General features: G+C 37.9%; 1 long non-coding RNA gene across 1 annotated transcript in view; it reads right to left on the reverse strand.

Moving 5' to 3' along the window:
- Positions 1 to 978: 978 nt before the first annotated feature.
- Positions 979 to 18232, reverse strand: part of LOC147818871 (uncharacterized) — a 61555-nt gene continuing 44301 nt past the window's right edge. The window contains exon 4 of the long non-coding RNA XR_015437515.1: positions 979 to 3223. This is a non-coding gene — a long non-coding RNA (uncharacterized LOC147818871). The remainder of the gene's footprint in view (positions 3224 to 18232) is intronic.

Raw genomic sequence — 18232 nt, forward strand, 5'->3', positions numbered from 1 at the left:
AAACTTGTTGTGTAAGTTCAGCAGGCACTTCATTGGGTGCAAGCTTACCTTGACAAAAGTGTGTGATTAGGCCTACAGGCAACAAAGCAGAAGTCACTCAGCAGGTTGGAGCATCTTGTGATGATTTTGTGAGTCACTGATTGTCAGTGATTCCTGGAGAGCTATTGATTACTGGAATACATTTGTGTTTGGGAATTAAAGCAAATCTCACACGTTAGGGAAATATTTCAAAGAAGTGATTCATTACTTCTGTTTTCATAGTTTGACTGGGAGGAAATCTGAGTTCAGGCAATTAATTGTATTACAGACTTAATTGATCAAACAATGCGTACATTGCTAAAGGGATTATTTCTTCAAAATATTGTAGACTTAGATTAATCATATTTCCTGACTCCATTAGAAAGCAGATTCAGTCATTAAAATTATTAGTGATCTATGGCCATAGCCGAGGTCCTTTAAGTGAATAGTGTGATCTCCCTTTTATTCTAAGATCACAGAGTTGTGGCTATTAATTTTCAGATGACTTTCTATTTGGCTCAGTAGTAAGTTAGTGGATAGACCACGTAGGAAATTTAAATATGTATTACAAGTCCTCTAGCCAGTGTTCGGTCCCTTAATCTCCGTGTTATAAAAGGTGGAGAGCAGGTAATGTGCTGCCTTCACACTATCCCTTCATTCTACAGGTAACAATGTCACAGGCAAACAAAGGTAAAATCCTCTCTTGTCATCTGCCTACAGGCTATTTCATTAACCTTTATTTATAGCATGTGGGTGGAATAGGTTACTGAAAGCTAAACTCTAATTCAAAACAGCCAGAGCAGCAGTCCCTGGGTAGAACATATACAGGAATTATATCAACACAGCCAGTAAAAACAACATGCAAGCACATCCACCCTGTATCATTAGATTGCAACATGGAAATTTACAGTAACAGAGTGATTGATTTTATTTTGAATGACTTTCAAACCACAGTGAGAATTGCTGCTGTCAGTCAGTTTAATATATGGCCACGATTTGTGAAATCAAATGACTCAGTTCATGTGGTCACATGATTTCACAGAAACTTGCTGATATAACCAAACAGGTACAAAATCATGGCACAGTGAGTGACTTCGAGAAAACAGGATGACATAACAGTCTGGGTTGCAGATATTTAGATTATATTTCAAAACATATAACAGTGGAAAGGTAGTGACCAGAAGTTTGCGGGGTTGTTTTTCCAACATGGCAGGAGAGTTATCCTCTTAATACTAACTATTGTCCTAAAACTCCATCTTTCAGTAGTGTATATTCTTAATATCAAACACTCAAGACTGTGGTTTTGGGTGCAGGTGTAAAGAAAAAAAAAAAAACAAACAAGAAATCTCAGACATAATATACTTAAATTTTATCATCAAACCTGTATCTCTGAACAGGAGAGCGGTGCACTGCCATAATCATCACAATCACCGGTGAAGCAGTTAAATTGCTCACAAATACTCTCTTGTAAAATTGAATATACTTTATAGAAGAAGGTGCGTCTGTGTTTTTGTGGGTGAAATAGACCCTAAGCAGAGCATGTCTAGGAATATAAGACTTCCAAAACCATTCTGAAAACTTAGCTGCTTCGATTGCTGGTTATTATGATTAATGTGTCAAGTACATTAGTCAAGAGCAGCACAGAAATCAGAAGAGCTCATATCAGAGTAGAAGAGCATATTGCAGGTTTCAGTGTATTTTTATTGCACGTTGTAAAGTTTCACCTGATGGAATTGTGTTAACTCATCATGAGTCAAATTGCAGACATCTTTTACTGCACAGTTTACAGGCCTTTCAATAAAATTGTGTCTGTGATTGATTAATTATTAATCAAAACTGTGTGTTATTTCTGTCACACAGTGTCTGTACTTATAGAAAAAGCACAGGGAATAAATTATGTACAATGTCCTCCTTAAACGAAGACGGTAGAGGATTGGCAGAGTTTCAACAGAGGGTGCCGCACTGCAGTTACAGAGCTGGGTTTTAGTTACGATAAAGTTGTAATCAGAACCAGATTGTCACCATATATCCTTCTGTGACCACTGGGTCTGGACTAAGAACACAGGGTTTAAGTCTGATTTACTATTCTGTGAAAGTCCTGCTGAAGTCTGATCTGTGATTCACTCTGCATCAGGCAAACTGTCTTTGCATTCAGTGAAACTTTGTCAAGGTTTTTAATTGAAAAGCAGTGTCAGTTTTTGTGTTAAATATTTGTCTGATTATACAAGAAAACATACCACATTAATGTAATTTCATTCATACTATCCTGCTCTGCTATATCCACATCTCTAGGTTTACACTATGTTTTATATATACATATATATTACATTTATTTCTGCATGTGAAATATGAAATTGCACCATGCCTGTTAAATTTAGACCTGTCAATCACTGCTCCTGTCAAACTGAACTTGGTAAAAATTTCTACACTAAGCCCAAGATAAGAGTCTATAATAAGTGAGGGAAGAGAGGGGAGGTTGTTGCTGGGAATCTGTCTTTCTGTATAGCTCAGATGAACAGTAAGATGGAGTAAAAAAAAAAAAAACACAACTGTTTACAACAACTGGATTCAACACTATTAAAATCATTTTCTTCTTTCTGTTAGTGGAAGAATAGTTAGACAGCAAGTCGGAGGGGAGAGGTGCAAAAACTACCACACTTATATTATATTCAAAGGATATTTCATTTATAACAAAAATAATAAAGAAGGCTAGAATTAACTGGACAAAGGCCCATTATAAGGCCCATTTTAAACATGATGAATTTTTATTCAGGCTTTGTATGACTCACCTGAGGAATGATGTACACTGTAAAATATAACTATATTTTCATCTTTTCATAAGGAGTCACACAATACATTTAGAAAATGTGGTGTCTACCCAATGTGGGTCACATTCAATCCTCTCTATCCCAGTTTATCACAGGAGAACTCTCAGCTCTAGGACACGTGAGGTTAAACATCCAATTTTGTTTGATCCTGGAGAGATCCTGCCAAAGATTAATCCATAATGCCTGTGAAATGGCCCTTCATCCAACAGGCTGTGCTGAAATAACACAGATTGTTCTGTTCCCAAACATGCTGTGGCTCTCCAATGACCCAGTGCTGCACCACTTCAGGGAGCCCACACAGCACTTGTTCTTCCAGCTGGAGAGGCCGTTTCATGTTCCATCATGGCAGCAGCAAGAGTTCGCTGGAGTATTTACACCTGCAATTTATTGATAAATGCAGATTGGTACTGACATTAAGACAATGTATTTTATAATAAGCATAATGCAATTATAATTACATTTTTTGTATAAAGATAAACATTAATATCATTAATGGAATACAATAAATATTTATTCTAAATAGTGAAGGACAATGTTTCAAATGTTCACTTGCAAAGCAGAGCACAGTGTCAATACTGACTGAATTATTGTGTATTTTCTCTGGCAATCTTCAGTTTTGGCTAGCAGGCATCATGTACCATGCAGTGGCCAATTCACTTTGAAAGTAAACAGCTAATAGTATAAATATGTTCAGTGAGAAGAAGATGCCTTCAGCTTTCATAATTTCTCTATAGAGGTGGTCTGAAAATATTTTTATATTAAAAAATTGACAGCACTCTACTTATGGAAAAGAACTCCACATCCATATTTGAGAAGCAGATTAAGAATTATGTTACAGAGTATCACACATGAGCAAACCGTAGGGGATTGCATACATTATTACTCGCTTGCACCATGCAAATAATCACACACCTTGACAGAACCAACAATTATCCTGACTTGTGCACTCATCCAGCTTAACACATGCCTCTGAGAAAACTGCATGTATGTGCCCCACACAGAAATCAGGATAAAAACAAAGACACACACACAACACTCACAACACTCACAACACTCACAACACTCACAACACTCACAACACACACACACACACACACACACACACACACACACACACACACACACACACACACACACACACAGTGGGGGTAAAATAAGGAGGTTTTGGTCCCCTGGGGGTTTACATTCACAAGCGAAGCACAGGTCACAGTCAAGCTCTGTTCTTATTGGCTAAAGGCAACTCGGTGTGTTTACATTAGCATGTGTGTGTACAATCTTGTGTCTGTGAGTGTGAATGCATTGACATATCCATGTGTGCTACATTCTTTAATTTATGTGCGAGTAGACTTAATGTGTGCACTAACATGTCTGTTAAAGTGGGAATGTGTTGCCATTAAGACTTCCTATATGGATATGTGTATTTTCTTAGTCATACATCTCTTTCTTTCTACTCTCATTACTCTTTCTCTTTCACAAACACACATATATATATATGTGTGTGTGTGTGTGTGTATATATATATATATATATATATGTATATGTATATGTATGTTATTATCACACACATAAATATGTATATACACACTGCAATATACATACATATATGTGTACTGCAACAGAAATCCCAAAATCCCAAGAGAGCGTAAATGCCACACACACATACACTAGGCCCCGGCCTGAGGGGTGTGGTTCCTTTCTCTAGCTGTGAAAGAAAGGGGCAGAACAGAACTATAGATAGGGGCAGACAAAACAAATACCCCCTCACACAGGGACACACACACGGCAACAGTAGCGGCAGGTCAAGGAAGTGCTATAGACAGAGAACACATGGAAGGAATGTTTGTTTTGGACTGACGCTCTCGTGTAGAGGGCTGTAACTTATGACCTTCTTGAAAAATGGCTCTCGCACAGCTGCACAAACCAAACATATTATTTTTTTAAACACACAGTGGGTGCAGAATTGCAGATGTCTCAATCTGTGACCAGTTTCTTGAGGTAATGTATCCACTTTGGTTAGGAATATAATGTTTGATTTCACTCATTTGTAGTGTATTCCATTTACAATATAAAATAGACAGAAAATGTGGGTGAATGAATTTTACATCAACTCTGCGTCAGGCAGCACTATCACCTCGTCTATGTGCCATTTTATTTTGTTTGCTACACTGCTTGTTTCAGCCCACTGTGAATGTTCAGAAGGAAAGGACATGCAAAGATTGCATCATCTAAACATCACCTTATTCACCACAGAGGTGAAATTGCTTATTCTTTTATCGACAGCAGAAACACGATAAAATTATAAAACAGAAAGTTATTACAATCATAATCCCATGCTAACCTGAAAGGTGTCATTTTTCAAACTTGCCCAGTTGTAATCCAGCATGTGAAGAGGAGGTAGAGGAGGATACGGAAATCCTAGAAGAAGGTGAGAGGACACTGCAGGGACCAGATATTTGACTCAGGCTACAGTGGGATTACGAGGATTGGGCAGTATAAGCTGATATAGGAAACAATGTGAAGGAGACACTTGACAATAGTGGCAGAGCTAACATAAAAAATGAAGTGGTGGTATAATGCAATATAGGAAGCCACAATGAGGAGAGATTCTTTTGTCATCTACAAACTGCTGAATGGAAACTGAATAGAAAGGATGCTGTGGTGCTGAACTAATACAGGAAACAAAAACCTAATTTTTACAGCAGAGCCAAGTGGGATTTATTGTTGACCACACTAGACATCAAAAGCACTCCTCGCTCATTTAAACCAATAGCCTGGATGACATTTCACCTGCCTTCCATGAATCCTGTATTATTACAGCGGTAGCCAAGGCTCAGTCCCTGCATCTATACTGCATTAGTGGTTGCCATGGTAAAAGTCCTCCATCCCACATCTACCCTGCGCAGACAGAGAGGCAACTCTCATGCTGGTTTCTGCAAGAGGAAATTGAGGGTCTGAGAGTCAGAAACAGCTGAAACCTTGTGACAGCTATTCACAGTTACACAGTACAGCGATGTAATTGTGATGTACCTGTAAAATCATGCTGAGGTTTCTTGCACTGTATCCATCACACCTCTACTGCATGGCCGACGTGGCGAGTGGCAAAGCAAGCCTGTGGACAAGGAAGGCCACAGGCTGCATTCACAGTTTTATTATTCTCAGCTGATTCAGATTTACTCTGTGTTGAAAGAAAATATCTGTGTCACTTTGCCTCAGACAGACAGACAGACAGACAGACAGACAGACAGACAGACAGACAGACAGACAGACAGACAGACAGAGGGAGGCCATGCGCTGGATTTCAGTCAACATGACACTGTGAATGTGTGGCTGGTGCACTAAGCAATCACACTGCTCCCTGATATTTCGTTGCATCTCATGATGTCATGTTCAAATTAAACTCCACATGGAGATATTGTGGAGCCGAAGGGTTTAAAGCTTCTAAAAGTCATTTATCAGATGGATTATCGTTAACAGCTGCTTATTAAAGCCAGTCACATCTGGATTTATATGCCATTTGTGTCACATACACAGCAGGGCCCAATGACTGTCATTATTATTGTCATATCATCATGACCTACAAAATAATTTTAACAAACCACTTGAAAGTGTAAATGTTAGTTTGATGGGAAATAAGAGGTAACCATAGTAATAATATTGCTCTACAGTGATTTTATTCACAATCTAGCAGATGTGGTTTTAGTGGATAAATTAGAAATCATAAATCATGCAATGCTGAAATGATGCTAACCAGTATTGCATGTTATAACATCTGTTGGATAGAAATAAACAATAATCATAAACTTTCACCTTGTTTGCTCTATCACTATTATTTAAACAATTTCACATGATACAGCGTCAAAAAGCTACTTGTTTTAAACAAGAGTTAGATTATGAACTGAGAGTAAAATTCATTTTCATAATACAATCACACAAAACTTAAGAATAAAAAAAAAAGGAAAAAAAATTCAAATATATGTTAACAGTATAGATACAGAAAAAATAAGCAGACACACACATACAATATGGTTTAAGTAGAATGTGGAGTCAATATGTAAAGACACTGTCTCAAATGATGACACTGATATTGGCGCCAGGAGTCCTCAGCGGAGACGAGGAGAGCGCTTCTCCAGAGCTCTGATTACATTCAAATGAATTGAATAAATCATGATTGAGCGTATATTTCCACTCGCATTGTTGCACAATAATTTAACAATTATAATCTGGTCAGCCTCAACCAATTTAAACAATAAAACTGATATAAACAGCTGTAACACATTTATCTCAAATCATCTTTCCGTAGCATAAAACAGCATCCTGCACGGCTGGCTCCAGTTCACCTTCAGTTTAATCAATTTAGGAAGCCAATTTTCTCCCAAACATTTCAATATTGAGAAGGACAAGGTTGTTATATCCGTCTTATTAAGAGTGAATGCGCTATCATTAGCAAATCAATTGCAGTTTCTATTCACATTTGGAATTGGTTGAACCGAGAATGAATTGAAATGAATGACGCCCTCCCCCTTCTGTACAAAGCCTCACACTGAGCTATATGTGAAGTGAGAAAGCCTTTTCTTGTACAAACTATTTGGAATTGTCCTTTAAAGTTCTCCACTCACTCCAAAGCAGCTTATAGACAACAATGTCAAGTTGGCCCATAGACGACCTCCAGCATGACTGATCCTCCGTATGTCTGACAGATACTCTGTGTGTGTGTGAGTGTGTGTGTGTGTGTATGTTCGTCATAGGGAGAATGCGTGACACGGACAGAAAAAGAAAGAGTGAAAAATCAACAACAGAGAGGGAGAATGGTGGATGCTAAACCTCAGTTTAAAAGGCTGCTGCAGCACGCACACGTACACGTGTACACACACACACACACACACACACACACACACACACACACACACACACACACACACACACACACACAGCAGCCTGCAGCACAGGCCTCAACCACAGCTAACAGAAATGGACAGAGTTGATACACTCCTTTTAAATGTCAAAAGGTAATTTCTTCGTCTTTACAGACTTTGTCTGTTGTTTCTACACTTTGAAGGTAAATCATCATCTAAGTCACAGTACTTCTGAAACTATAGAAATCTTATCATTTAGGTCTATTGTCAAGGTTAAGTGTATACATACAGACATATATGTTACCTGAGGAGATAAGAAAGACAGAGCATGATAATAAATCTGAAAGATGTGGGCATTTATTATCTGTGGAGATAAGAATTATGCAGCGTGATAATGAATCTGAAAGACGATTCACTTGAAACGATTTTAATTTTGATCACTATGAGAGGTCTGATCAAAAGCTCAAGGATAAATATATATATATAGATACATAATATTTTTTCTCATCAAAATCCCTGTCAATATGTGGCTTTCTGGCTCTTAGTAATACCTACAGTGGTAAACTCATATGTCCCTGGAGAAAGACACAGCATTAGACAAGTCAAAGCACAACACAAAACCTGTGGTTTCAAGCTGATACTTGTATTAGATTACACATTGTTTGTATAATGAATATAAATATAATTTATTCTAGTACATTATAGGTTTAGGACTATTTTATAGAAAGAAATGGAATCACGTTAGAGGTGAAATGGTCAGACAATGGTCCAGATGATTGCTCAGTGCCTGGTTTTCTAGGAAATCATGTGTGTGGTCATGTGAAAGGAAACCAAATGGACATGAGTAGAGAGAAAAAAGAGCAAGTCAGTGTGAAGTATGAGCTCAAGACACTCGAGCACTCGAGCACAAATAATAAAAAAGATCGAAACATACAGTTCACTATGACAACATTTGACTTGGCACGCAAACTGGATCCATCAAATATGCTGCATTTAAGATGTTAAGCCACATGAAAGCCAGTGGAGGAGCTATGCTGTTCAAACACATAAAGTCTATTTACAGTAATATATACCTTTATTTGTTTTTATTCCCTACAAGAAAAATATAAACAATCAGTGGGATAATTAATTAAACTAATCTATCATCTATCTACTGTATTAATAACAACAGCAACAACAATAATAATAATAATAATAGTAATAATAATAATGATAATAATAATGATAATAATAATAATATTGTCTTTGTTTTTAACCAGGTTCATACAGGACCATTACAAGAGCATTTGACATGTGACTTTACACAGTGAGATCTGAGAACTGAAAAAAATATATTAACACTGATAGCCAATCAGAACATTTTGGTGTATAATCTAAATGAAGTTATTTCGCTGAGGTGCCACTTTATGTTTGTTTGTATTTTTTTAAGTGTTACGAGATACAACATGTTTCGGTGATGAAACAGGTTTGAGTACAGTGGTCTGCTGGTGTGACAAATATTTATCATGTTTTTTTAAATGATCAGATTTTTTGTATTGGTTATAGACAGAACAACATTTTTTATATGACATTTACTTAATATTAACTTTTTGTTTGATATTAAACTATGTAAAGTGTATGATGTATTGGAAATAATCTGTTGAAATCCAACAGTCTATTCCCCAAAAATTAAAATATGATGTGAGTATTATTGTGATTTTTTATATATATATATATATTTATATATATATATATACATACATATACACACGATAATTAATATAGGTTATTACAAATTGTATGTCACCATTATATCGTAAATAAATGCTAAAAGGACCAATAGAATAAGGCTTTACTGGAGATGTCTAAATAGCTGGAGTTCAGTGGTGTGGTCATATTCTAAATATGACAAAATGACAACTGCACAGTCAGATTTTCACATGGTCTGACAACAACAATTTTATTTCAAAATAATAGAATTTTTTATAAAATATGTAATGTTCTGTTAAAGGTACAGTAGCTTATGGCAATATCTTCTTTGGCAAGCTGGATTTTGTATTATGGAGTCTGGGCATTGCGTCTGTGAAAATTCGAACATATTAAAATAAACATATATATAGAATCCAATATGACCACATGCAACAATATTGAAGGAGCTTTAAATGTATAAACTGTCTGTAAATATTTGAGATGTGACTGTGCCAACCTTCATGCTTTTATCAAAAAGATTACACAACGATTTTGCACAAACTCCATCCCACTATTGTGAGAAAGTCTAAGAAAACAAATCAGTATCGTATGAAAATTTGAAGCGACAGAGGCGACACAAGCTTGTAAACAACGGTTATGGTTGCCACTTTAGCTGTCTGTCCCACTGACCACTCTGTTAATCCACTTAACACACAATAGACAACAGACCCACTGATCTGGTGGATCACTACCTTGCACAATACATTCCTAACAATTTATGATTAAAAACATTTTATTTCATGTGTTTCCCTGCTAATATGAAATCATGACTTTTGAGGAAAATGACTGTATTTGACAGAGACGCTGTTTGTGTGAAAGAACCAGCGCTGGGTCACTGGGACTTGGCTGTGGTCTGAGTAATTTTTCACGGTGTCTTCTCTCTCGCTCTTTCTCTCTCTGCTCTGCATTACCTTAACAAAAGCCTCACACACACAAACACACACACACACACAAGCGCACACACACACACACACACACACACAACCAGTGTGACAGACAGGGAGACAAAATGGCTGAATAGTGATGGAGGGGCTGCGTGTTCCTTTATGTGTCGACTAATCAGCCAGCACTAACATGTGTCAACACTACACTCACACTCTCCTCCGAATGGGGACATTGTCCCACAGACAGAAGGAAAAACTAACACTCTTTCGATATCCTGAAAATGAATGATGAACAAATGAATGAAGCTTCATTCACTGTGAGAATATCGATTACGAAATACTGTATCAGGACGGTTACACTCACAACGAAATACGTTTTAACAAATATCATCAGCTGTTTTCTGATTTTAGTTCAGACTTTTTTCTTTAACTAAAATAATTTCTCGTATGCTGTATTTATACATGAGCTACCAGTGGGGATTTTATAATGACTGCTGCACAGTGACAGCAGAGCACTGGCCGACGGCTACCTTTTGAAGGCTGCTGCAGCAGCGCTGATATTCTTCACCACACGTACACATACAGTGTCATCAGTAATCTGTGAAACCTGCCTCTCTCCACTCCTGCTGTATTTTTATTAATGTAATTGACAGCTGACATCCTCCTCAAATGTGTAAATTATATTCTACGGACCTGGAGTCAACCCAGAGCATAGATAATATACAGTAAAATACAAGAATGTCTGTCTTATTGAGATAATAGATAGATAAATAGATAGATGGATATATAGATAGATAAATTTTAAGTGTTTTAAGAGTAATATAATTCTCTACCAATCAAGCTCTTTAAGCATTACATCAAAAGTGATTAAGACTGAAGGAAAAATAAAAGAAGGCTGCAGAATAGAAACACAATGCAATAATAGAGATAAATGAAAATTGTACTGACAATAAACAGTACTTTTGCTTTAAATGTTATTTAATTTTGAGCCATAAAAAATGAAAAATTCAAAGATAATTTCACACGTAACATTTCAGCCACACTACGTTTCGGTGGAGCTTTTTAAATTTCAGTTTCCTTGTGAGTCAAGCCTTTTCACCCAACCATCGTGCATCAACATACTGCACGAAGGACAGAGAGAGACAGGGAGTAGAAGAGGTGGAGAGATAATGAACCTGTGTCTGCTACTGCTATAGGCAATCAGGAACTAACCTCGTGAATAATCAAGGCTTGGCAGGCTCAAGAGGGAGAGGGGGTGAGAGAGGAAGAGAAAGAGGGAGAGAGTGACTATAGCACCAGTCTCTAATCCTATCAGTCCGGTCCATGGTGTGTGTGTGTGTGTGTGTGTGTGTGTGTGTGTGTGTGTGTGTGTGTGTGTGAGGGTTGTTTCTTTAGGAAGGCTCCCACTGCGAGCAGAGAAAAGCAACCTGGAATCAAAGCCTAAATGCATCTGTGTTTGTGTTTATCACACAATGGCAAACCTTCTCTCACTGAGGCCTTCTATACATCTGAATCATTCTCCACGGCTCTGTGCCTCTCTCTGCCTCGCCATGCATTTCTGGGGTTTTATTTTGTGCCTGTGTGTGTTACATATCGATGCCTTCCCCTTGAAATGGCTTTCTCTTTAGGCAGTGCATCACTGTCAACTGCACTAAACATGATGGGGTGTTTGTGCACGGTAAAAAAAAGCATGCATTGCCCCTTATATTGTTGATTTTAGAGTCGGTGATGGGGGGTACTTACTGTGTGTGCATCGACTGTCAGAGTGCTGTGATACTGTTTATTGAGGTGACTCAAGTGAATGAAACTTCCAGTGTGACGACAGCTTTCAAATGAAAAGAGAGCGCAACTGATGACATTAAGTAGCACCTCTAGAGAAGTTGTCTTTTATATGTTGCTAGTAACCTGATGTGCAGCTGACAGAGGTGATGAATAACTGCAAAAATGAATAAATAAAAAACAAAAATGGGCAGTTTAATGTCTTAAAAGAAACTGGATATTATAAGCTTCACAAAAGGTAGCATGTGGTGCACAACCGTAGTATTGGAAGACATATTATAATGTCATTATCCTATTATTTTGTTGACTCCCTGTGTGTGTGTGTGTGTGTGTGTGTGTGTGTGTGTGTGTGTGTGTGTGTGTGTGTGTGTGTGTGTGTGTGTGTGTGTGTGTGTGTGTGTGTGTGTGTGTGTGTGTGTGTCTTCGTTTGCTTTATAGAACAACGTAAATAAGCATACAATGTTTTGGAGTGTGTGTCTATGATCACAGATGTTTAATGTCATTTTATGTTCGAGTATGTAGCAAGTTTGTGTCATTGTATTCATTGTACTTATTTTATGTGCATGTTTGTCTTCTTCATGTGTTCTGTTGATATGTTCCTGTGTGTTTATGTGTGTGTTTCACAAGTACAGTGGGGATGGGCAGGTTCTAGCTGTAGTAATCTGAATTCTCAGCATCTCAGTGTTCGCTCTTCTTTCCTTCCCCCTTCCTCACTCTGTACCTCACCCATCCCCCTCCTCTTCTCTTCTCTCCTCTCCTCTCCTCTCCTCTCTCCTCTCTCCTCTCTTCAGACTATTCCTCAATGCAGGTTGTAGATAAAATTGCAGTGCTAGAATTTTAATGACAGTCTTTTCCTTCCGCACTGTCTGGTTACTGCCTCGATAGACACACTGAGGAAACTAAAAACACTTGAATCTTTGTAGGGAAACAACACACATTCATGCAGAGTACACTCAGACATGCACACCCTACTACTAATAATGATGCTTCTAGTAAAACATACTTATACCATGATAATTTAAAGCTGGATTCAGCTGTGAGATAGTAAGAGATACCTTGATTTCATATTAGCCTGACGTTAGCTTTTTCCTGACTAACAATGCTAACAACTGATCAATTATTTCATTTTAAAGCACCAGATCCTAAGAGAAGTACATAACACACACAAGTTTTTTTTGTATGATGCTCACCTGTCTGAGGCAGTTGCTGGCAGTTTAAAAAGTTGTCCGTGTGATGGGGGCCTGCAGACTGCCAAGCCTTTGCTTCTGTTTTACACAGACCAAATGGGTCTGGGGGGCTAACCCTTAAAATCCTCTCCAAGTTAACTAAGGGTGGAAAAAAGAAACCCTGGCGCAAAGAAAGACAGTAAAAATAGTCACCCATCATTAGTGTAAGATGAAATTAAAAAGTAATAGAAAGTAGAGACAGAGAAAAGAAGTGATGAGAAAGGGACAAAATCTGAAAAATACAGAAAGCAGAGACATGCTAGCACTACACTGATCAACTTTCAACTTTGAGAACAGGAGCAACAGATGCAGTGGTGGTGTATTGTGGAGGGTATTAAGATGAGGGACACCCCAAAATCTCCCCCACTGCGTGTATGCGTTTGTTTGTGTGTGTGAGTGTGACAGCAGGGTGCAGCTCAGCGCAGGACGCTGCACACAGCAAGGGGCCATTAGACATGGTGGGGTGACCCACATAAAAGACACACACACACACACACACAAGCATGAAACTTTCCTTTTTGCGGCCAATGTGCCATGATAACCATAAAGCCAGGATTCTTTAGCATTGGGTTTAGCATGGCCATTGTCACATGGTTCTCACAGTGTAGGCTTTGGGAAGGAACTGCTGGTCCAATAAGCCTCAGTATATTCAGTGGAAATCCAACAAACTCCTTTCAGTGATGAAACACTTTCTTTCTGCCTAATTTTCTGAGTGAAGCGTTTTCACAGTGTTTGTGTTCTTCTGCACTTTAGCTTGTGTTACTGCTCTGTGCATTAAGTCTCAACAGTGCGTGAGGCTGATTTCTGTAATTCTGACAGCACTGACTGATTTGTGGTGATAGGATGGGAAGGAGCAGTTTGTGGTGGGCTGGGAATATGAACTCGATTCCAACTGGCAACAACACAACAAACCTTAGACTCACTAATTAAGGCCTCACTGATACTGTGTCAACAGAACATGATTTCATAAAATTCACAAGGTAACTTTTCTGCTGCAGAGATTTTGTATTGGATTACATTACTGAAATTTGTACTGTTATTGTGCCCATGCCTGTACATGTACTGGAAAAAGGCTGAAAAACAGGTTTTTCTTTTCACTGCATGACCACTAAATGAGCTTCAATTTTCTGACGTCATCTTATAGCAAATAATTGTGTATGTTTATATATATAGATTGAATATATATATTCAATCACATCTACCAACCAAGATACCACCTCTCCTGTAACCTTCCTACGCAATCACAGCTGATGCAAGACACAGCACGACTACATGTAATTAGCAATGTTGAGAGAATCAACCAGAACCATTCCTCAACATCCATGATGGATCCTGCTACAACACCCTTAAACAACACTGCTGCTAGAAGAAAGTCTGGAGAATAAACCAAAGTGAGAGTGCTCTGATAGTGTATACCATGTAAAATTTGTCAGTTATAAATGTCAATATAACTATAAAAGATGGATCTTAACATGTATTTAATAAATAGTTTAACAAATACTACTACAAATAACAGTTAATCCAAAACTGGTACTGTTTTAATTATTTTTTTCTTTTACTTGATTATTGAATGGAAAATTGACAAATTTATAACTGCAGCACTGTGGTATGATAAATGCTACACTAACGACTGCACTAGCTCAGAGAACGCCTGAGGTGTCAGTATGGTGTAAATGGGTTTAATTCCCATTATCGACCTTAGATGAAAATATTTTTTGAAGTGAAAAATAAAAATCTAATTATTAATAATAAACCTTCTATGACTGTCTACAGACCACGGGAAACAAACCAGAACACATGTTCTATCTGCACACAGTTGTTATATACATATATTTTTTGTTTTATGTCGGCCTGATCTGTTGGTCACTGAAGGTTAAAGAGCAAGTTGAAACAACTTGTAAGTGTCATGTAAGAGCTCCAATGCAGAAAAAAGTGGTTGAACATTTTACTTGGTAGAAATGTGTGAGACAAACTGATAGGAAGCAAAGTTTTCAGTGATATATATATATATATATATATATATGTTTCCGTGCTAGATTGTTGTCCTTACAAGGATCAGGTCCTAACAGTGTTTTATCTGTACAAAACAAGAAGAAATTTCACAGGGCTGTGAAGATAATTGGGGAACCAATGTGCCGAGTTACTTATATGACGGACCATGATTTTAACTCACAGGATCATAACACTAGACACTCTATGGTCTGAATATGTGCTCTTATCTTCAGGGTGAAGGTATAGCACGTCCAGGATGTGAACTACAAGAGGCATCTTGATATCGATCTACCAAATGGTTTTTAAGATGTTATTACAAGCTTATGTTTTATATTATGTTATTTGCTGTTTTTTTAATACTCTTTTTTCTATTCTTTTATGTTCTTGCAAATTCCCCGAGAGGCAATAAAGGTTTCATTCATTCATTCATTCATATAAATGCATGTATCTATGTTTATACTGTATATACAGTACGTGGCATACTTTCAGTATGACAAGGCTAATAATTAATGTGACCAAGTTGAGGCAGCATCAGGTTCTCCAGTAACTCCAACACAATGTTGTGCTCTGTAATAAATCTTGAGCCATGTCTTTTTTCTCTCAGATAATTACAATTTGGCTGCACAGCTCCACTTACTCAGTGCTTCGCTGCAGACAGATTGTTGAGTTGGTGAGTTGGCCTGCAGTTCTGAAACTCTCCGTCTTTCATTATCCTTATCTCTCCATATCTCGCTCCTGCCCCCACAACACACACACTCACACGCACGCACGCACATATACATTGCCAGAGGGATTTGCAGCAGCTAGGCAGAGTGTGTGTGTGTGTGTGTGTGTGTGTGTGTGTGTGTGCACATGCACAGCAGGGAGTTGCCAATTACAGCAGTGATTAAAACCCAGTAGTGTGGAAAGAGAGAGGGAGAGAAGGAAACAGAGGGAGAGAGGGAGGGAGGAAGAAAGAAAAAGAAAGAGATATGGACGGACAGACAGACAGATAGAGAGACAGAGCTACAATGAACAAGGACACAAAAGTGTTCCTCCACATGCAGCCTTTTCCATAAATGATATGAATTGTAGTTGTGATATTTGCAAACAGCCCAAGTCAAAATTTCAGGAAATGGATTTTGGTAATTTACTGTGTGAAGCCCAAGTAACATCTCTGTAAACATGAGTGCATTTGTGTCAAAATAACCAGCATCATTATTGTAACGTAGGATAATACCAGATAATCATAACCAAAGTGCAGTTCCTCAGAGAAAATGTCCATTGAAGGCCACTTTGACAAAACAAGCCACCAGCCGGTCCTGCCATCTGCTGATAAAGTTGTGCCACAACATTGCACATTTTGCAAGTGAAGCCCTGTAAAGAGTTACAGAGAGATGGACATGACATGGGGTCAATATCAATTTAGAATCTCTCCTCCTTAAAAACCATCCTACGCTCCTTTGTTGTGGTAGTTCATAGAGTAAGAAACCGGGCGTCAGCTCAGCCCCAAAATCACGTAGAACAAATTTCAACCTTCAGCCTCCTCTCCCTCCCATACCTGCTCTAAACATGGGAAATCAACTACACATGGCTCATATATTGCAAAGAAAGGGAGAGAGAGAGAGAGAATGAGGAGGTAAAGATAGGGCACAGGGCAGGAGACAGAAGCAGAGAAAGAAATATGCTGAGGGCAAGAATAAAAGTGACGATGAGTTGTACTATGCATGCAGCAGTGCTTAGATGAAAAATCAGTGTTACAGTTGTTATAGGTGTTAATAACATTTTAATCACAGCAAATATTGTGGACTTTATGTAACATGATTGTATGCTTTACTCTCGGTCAGCCTCTTTATGTGACTGTAGCTGAACCCGTCTATATATATATATATATATATATATATATATATATATTATTAGCTTTCTTTGCTCTCACCAGTGTCAGCGTGTTGGTGAATACTTCTGTGGACGGCACAAATACGATGCCTCATTCATTATCAATAGTAACAGTAAAGGCTTTTCTCAGTGGTGACACAGGTTAGAGGATATAGTCTCTTTCTTTGAGCATTAACAGGCCTGACTTGTGTTCACATGTAATTACAGAAGTGCAAATTCATCTATTACTCCTCTAACTGTGAGATGTCAGGTTTCTCAATATTACACTATGACCTAGTCTGGCCTTTAAAGTCACAGCAGTGTCACACTTAAAGATGCTGGTGGCTAAAACCCTCTCTGCAGGGTTTGGCCAGATATAACCACCATGTTTCCTCAACTCATGACATGAAGCCATGTGCTGCATTTGTGTCATGTCAGATTTACCATAAATACATGCTCCCCACTGAGAAGAACCATTCATGTCAGCCTCCTGCTGTACTTACAAGCTAGAGACGTGGTATTTTTGCGGGCTTAGAAATCTCTCTGCATCACGAGCTGAAAACGTGTTGACATGGGCTGCTAACACCAAAATAAGTCAACTAATGTTGACTGCAGTTACTACAGCTGCCAGTTAGCTTACATTCACAGTAATAGAATAAAGTTACAAAAATCGACATCCGCTGCTTTTTTTTTTTATCTTCCGTTTTTTTTATGGCAGATATTACATTTCCCAAATGAAAAAATTCTAAATAGTATAACACATTATATAATGTCTGAGAATAATACTGTATATGTGTGTATAAATCAAAAAATCATGAGAATCATATGATTCTCTGTTTGATTCTATCATACTTTTCTTTTGTTGTATGGACAAAGGTAATATGATCACATTTATTTTGAAAATATTTGAGCTGGGTCGCTAGCGAAGTCATCCAATAAGTCTCCAGAGTAGATGCTCTGACCAAACTTGATTGGATCATAGACATCTGAATTTGAAACATTTAGTTACTTAATACATTATGATTTTCTCTTTGCATGGTCGGCTGCTAAACTCAGGTTAAGTTGCAGGT

Source organism: Seriola lalandi, unplaced genomic scaffold, assembly GCF_002814215.2.
Source record: "Seriola lalandi dorsalis isolate HSWRI2012SDOR001 ecotype SW California unplaced genomic scaffold, Sedor1 jcf7180002054425, whole genome shotgun sequence".
NCBI lineage: Eukaryota > Metazoa > Chordata > Actinopteri > Carangiformes > Carangidae > Seriola > Seriola lalandi.